This window comes from Camelus bactrianus, chromosome X (assembly GCF_048773025.1).
Source record: "Camelus bactrianus isolate YW-2024 breed Bactrian camel chromosome X, ASM4877302v1, whole genome shotgun sequence".
Lineage (NCBI taxonomy): Eukaryota > Metazoa > Chordata > Mammalia > Artiodactyla > Camelidae > Camelus > Camelus bactrianus.
In genome coordinates this window covers 1,711,870-1,718,016 of record NC_133575.1, presented here as the reverse complement: position 1 = coordinate 1,718,016, position 6,147 = coordinate 1,711,870, and positions in this window count along the sequence as shown.

The following is a 6,147-nucleotide window of genomic DNA, read 5'->3' as shown; positions in this document are numbered from 1 at the left end:
ATCCCAGCCAACTTAAGATGATCGCTCCTCGCCCTGGAGCAAAGGGTATATCCTGATGGTGAGCCAGCCTCCAGGCTTCTCCCAGACTCACTTCCCTAAAGGAGCAGAGCAGCTGATAATTTGGGGGCTGTGTGGCCAGACTTTCTAGGGTCAGGTCCTAATGAAAATACTCTCTCATTTTGCCTACATGGAGGATAAAAAGAGAAGGGTAGTTGTTGTCCATAGAAGAGAAAAGAAGATGGGATAAGAGAAGAAAGAAAAGAACATGTATTTATTGAACCCAATTCATGCCAGCCTTAAAACCAAAATTAGAATGTAGATAGAATGGTGCCCACTCTATAGACCAGGGGACCCAGGTTACAGAGGTAACAGAAGAGTGAAGGACACAGAAATAACCAGCTCTAGGACAAGGGCTGCCGTAAGCGTTTTCCTGGCCTCAGCATCCATTGTTCTCCCTGTGTCCCCAGTCTTCCCAGTACGGGTGGGCTGCCGAGTTTGGTTAGGAAAATATGGCCACCATATTGTTGGGAAAGGAATCCAGGCTGGATTGTACCAACATCAGAGAAAAGTGACTCACTCCATGTTTACTTTTTTCTCGAATTGAAATGCTCAATGCTTTCATTTTCAGATCAAACATTAATTTTTTGTTGTTGTTTTTCAGAGAGAAGAGAAACCTAAAATTTAGCTGTCATGGCTCTACAAACCCAATATTTTAGTCATTCAAAGAGAAGCATCATGAAATGAATATTTAAAAGGGAAGCAGACAGCATCGATGACCCTTTATTTTCTGTGGGAGGAGAACAGAGAGACACCAATACCATCTCCATGATGGGGCTGGGTCTTGACCACACCACATGTGTCTACCAGATACCACACGTATCTCATGGGACAGCCTGATTGGATGACCAAAAAGTCAAACCATTGATTCCAACACATTCCCTACAATATTAATTGCTGCAAACAAAGGATGTACACTAAGGAAAAAAATGATAGTAACCCGCAAGGATGTCAGTAAGAATGCCGGTATTTCACTATCTTTCATTTTTGCATATTTAACTATTCCTACTTGCAAAACTTGGGATATTGACTTATATATAATCAGATAGTCCCCTCAATTATCAGAATGTAATTTGTTAATTTGCAGTTCACTAGAGTAGATTTTATATGTGTATATATATATGTATTTATCCAAAGATAACAATGAAGAATTCAAACACTAAGAATTAATAATGGAAACAACCTAAATGTCCATCGACAGATGACTGGATAAACAAGTGTGGTATATTTATACAATGGAATACTACTCAGCCATAAAAAAGAATAAAATAATACCATTTGCAGCAACATAGATGGACCTGGAGAATGTCATCGTAAGTGAAGTAAGCCAGACAGAGAAAGAAAAATATCATATGATATTGCTCATATGTAGAATCTAAAAAAAAAAAAAAAGACAAATGAACTTATATATAACACAGAAACAGACTCACAGACATAGAAAACAAACTTATGGTTACCAAGGGGGAAGTGGGTGGGAAGGAATAAACTGGGAGTCGAGATTTGCAGATACTGACTGGTATATATAAAATGGATAAACAAGTTTATACTGTAGAGCACAGGGGATTGTGTTTGATATTTTGTAGTAGCTTACAGTGGAAAAGAATATGAGAATGAATATATGTATATTTGTGTACGACTGAAGCATTGTGCTGTACACAACATAGTAAAGTGACTTTACCTCAATTTAAAAAATAAAAATAATACATTTTAAAAAGAGTTAATTAAAAAATAGTATTTTCATTTTAGGGGAAAAAAGAACTAAGTTCAAACATAACAACAGGGCAGTATGAAAGGTTCAAGGACACAGGTGTAAATTATTAACACTTTCTTGAACTCAAGCTAGTCTATGTAGACTCAAACTTGAGAGAATTATAAAACACAATTCAGAGCTTCAAAGAACTAAAATCTTACAACATATATTTTAAAACACTCAGACGGTACCTTTGAGGTCTATTTCTAACAGATACCGGTATGGTCCTTGATGAAATGTGAAATGGAGATTTCAATATATATTGACTAAAATTATAGATAGCAGACTAACATTTTACTGACAACAATAGCATTCAGTCTTCCCTTCAGCTAATTAATTTACCCAAACCATTGCATAATTTAATCTCAAACGTTGACACACAAGTAATGGTGGAATCATGTGGGGAGGGTTTCCGAGCGTGTGAAATAGGGTTGCTATAGTTTTAGGTATGCTTCACTCACTTTATAAAACCAGGGATCCGCAGATGTAGTGGGGCCAGATTGTCCGTATTTCCAGCTCTGAGGGTCACATGGGTTTATCTCTGTTGTCGGAGCGAGAAAGCTAGCCACAGACCATACGTACATGAATTAGCATGGCAGTATGCCAATAAAACGCTGTGTCAACAAATAGTACCCTTCCTTTGAACTTTTTAAACTTGTTAAAAATATAGAAACCATTCTCAGCTCACGGGCCATACAAAACAGGCGGTGAGTCTGATTTGACCCGTCGCCAACAGCTGCAATTCACCAATAACAAATTCAACATTGAAGAAATCGTGCGAAACGCTGGGTGATGAATGCAATCGGTTGGGCTTGGGTTTCCTTCCAAAATACCCTATCATTTTGGAAGATGGATTTCATTATTTTTCTCATTTCCTTGGATTCAAATAAAACGTAGTCATATTTGTGGGCGACAGAATTCATTCCAAATGAGCGTTAGATTTTCAGGTGTGCAGTTAAAAAAAAAAATAAAATAAAATTCCCCTTCAGATTTATTCACGGAACATTCCACGATCCATTTTTTTTGCCTCCAATGTCAAAACACCGCGTCGATGATTTAAAAGGGCACTTACTGATGCCAACACATAATTCCTCTCCTCCTCAGGTTGAAAAATAAACAATCCTGCAGAAGTGCTGGGTCAGCGTCTGTGAACCGGCATATTCCTGAGGAACCACTGTGTTCGGTGAGACTGGAGGAATTACAGAAACCTAAATAAATTCATCATTTAGTCACAGCTGTGAGCAGTCCCAAGGGCACATTTTCAGGCATAATATACTTTCATAAGTTTAAAATCTCACAAGAGGTCTTTGTTGCAGGGCAAACGCAGAAGCCAGGACAAACATAAAAGACACACGCTCTCTTGGAAACGTGACCCGAACGTCGTGAATGCAAAGAAAGAATCATGATTTTTCTTTTCTTTTAAAAAAAAAATCTCATCAGCTATTTTTCGAAATCATAGAAACGGTCAAATCCTAACCTTTTTCAAATCTCCAAGATGGTTTAAATTCAGGGGCTCAGAACTTGTATGATTTGACCAATTCGACAGGTTCCTTAGGGCAAAATTTCTCCAGCCTCAGGGACACCGAGTCTTGGGTAAAACAGGTTGCTTTTATAGAGCATGAAAGTCTTGCCAAGTCAACACTGGTTCTTTTAAAAGCTTATAATTCAGCCATAAACATAGCTTGTCACCTACTCACCACTCACTTCTGAAATATTTGCCTCGGTACATAAAAACGGTCATATTTGAGTGCACATGTCTGCCCTTCTCGGCCCTGCAGATTAGAGAATATTTTATGTTGCCAACCTTCAGTTTTCCCCGCCACATGGCATGTGGGGGAACCCATTCCTTCACATCGGAGACCACCTTTCAACTTAACAGGCAGCCGCCCCGCTCACGACATCCTCCACCAAAACCGAGCGTCTGTTAAAGTCTTCTAGGTTTTCATCCCTTATTTTTCTTGGAAAGCCAGAACCACAGCCATACCGTATAACCCATTTCCAGTTTCACCGCGTGCACAGCAAAGTCAGAGAGAGAGAGAAAACGGGTCTCAACACGGAGGCTCCAAAAGGGTCTGGTTTCAGTTCCAAGAGCCCTCTTTGTTCCTAAGCGTCTCAACTGCTCAAATCCACTTGCCTCAAAAGATGGGGAAAGGGTGCAGCGGTGTCTCAGCTGCAAAGTCACAGTCAGGGTGGGACTGAAGTTCATTTGGACGTAAACTTGGCCAATGGCAAAAAACACAGCACAGCCACGCAAACAGGTACCTGGTACGGCGTCCGGGAAAGCACCCAATTCAGGGCCCCTTGTGGTCCGGTCCCCAAGGATCCCTGGACACCCCTACACTCCTCTTGGCAACCAAGGGCCACCACATAGCCACGTGAAGCATTGCCAAACAGGGAAGCTCAACCTGCCCCCAGCGTTCAGTCTTCCTGAACCCTGGGCTCCTAGGTCGGCGGCATGCATGGTGGACTTCAGCCTCCAGTCCCTCTGGACTCTGAGCTGAAACTCTGAGCAGGGCCCAAACCCCTCACCCAAAATCCTAGCCTTGCCCTGGGAACCACGCTGTTTAAAAAATCATATATATATGTTTATATATATATATGTTTATAAACATATATATAATTGGTAACAATGACATCTATATGTGTACATACATATTGTATTTTGTACATATAAAATTAACTATGTATTTACATATATATACACATGGCTGGTAAAAATATATATTATCTTTTACACATATAAAAATTACATACATACATATGTATATATATGTATATATAGCTGGTTAAAAATTATATCTATCTGTGTCATAGTTAATACACATAAAATATAAGTTTATATACATCAGTGTATACTATATAGGTGGTTTAAAATTATGCATATATGCACACACATATTACATTTTCATACAATTAACCAGTTGTGGTTAATGTGCTATGTATTTATACATGTAAAATTTGTACATAAGTACATGTATGAAATTTTTATATGTATAAAATGTATATACAGATATATAGATTTAACTAGCCGTACATGTACACATATGCAAAATATAATTTCAACCAGCTGTATACACACACATATGCATGCATGTACCTACATATATGCATATAATTTTATATGTATTAAAATGTTATGGGCATAAAATGTAATATATTTTAATCGTATTTGTGTGTGTATGTACATACATGACTTTATATGAATAAAAATATATGAATACATACATGAATGCCTTGTTAGCCAACTATATACACCAGTGTGTGTGTTTATAATTTTTTTATCAGCTAGGGGTTGGTGCCCAGGGCAGGGGTCACCATGAGAGGAGAGAAGCAATCCACTTGGCAAATTTTCAACGAGGGGTCAAAAAATTCAACAGTCAAGACATGAATATTTTAATGCAATATTAAAATAAATCAAACTGAATGCAAAAAAAAAAAAAAATCCATGGTGGGCAAATCTTCAACATTTTAAAGAAAGGCAGTTTCCTTACTCTGAAAGACGCTATTTTTAATCCCACCCTGAAGGCTCAACAGAAACCCACGGATGCCCAGAATCAGATATACCTTCCCCCTGTCCTGCCTCAGGGTCCTTATTGGGGAAATAAACCAAGATTTGGCACAAGGAAACCATAGTTGGACTAAAACTCTGAGTGCTTGATTGGGCTTCGATTGGGCCCAACTGCATAGAAACCACAGCCGCTGGCGTTGACGTAACCACATTAATTGCCCTTTTTCAATGGCTGTTCATGGGCTGGGCTGATACCAGTCACACATCGTCTGGGTCGACTTTTTGCCCAAAGCCACTTCCCACCGCGTAATCCATGAGATTCGGTTGGGTCCCGCCAACCCAGGAAGGGAGCGTGGTGCCTGCACAAAATATGGAGAGGAAGGACTGGGTGGGGAGGGGAGTGACAGAGTACTTTACCAAGATGTACCTTCATTCAGAGCCTTGGAAACAGGGACTTGCTCCCGAACCTCCACGAAGAGACCCAGAAGAGTAAGCAACAAGCATCGTGTTCCTTGGGAAGCTTCCAGGAGTGCCATTTAAATTAAAAAAAAAAAAAAATGGAAAATGTGCAACCAAGCAGGTTGCATTTCTGAGTCCTCGAAATTTAAGGACATGGGCAAGACCGACCTGTCTCCCAAGCGTTGTGGAGTGCATGCTGTTGGATGCACAGCATGCATCTGTCCTTTGTTTATAAGTGTGCGGTGTGTAAGTTGAGATTTTTACCGGGGAGCACGTGATGTGATGAGAAACCATCCCAGAGACCCCAAGCGGGATTTGAGTCTACCATAGTGAAATGCCTGCATTGCCCCCCAAAAAGGGCACCATAATGATC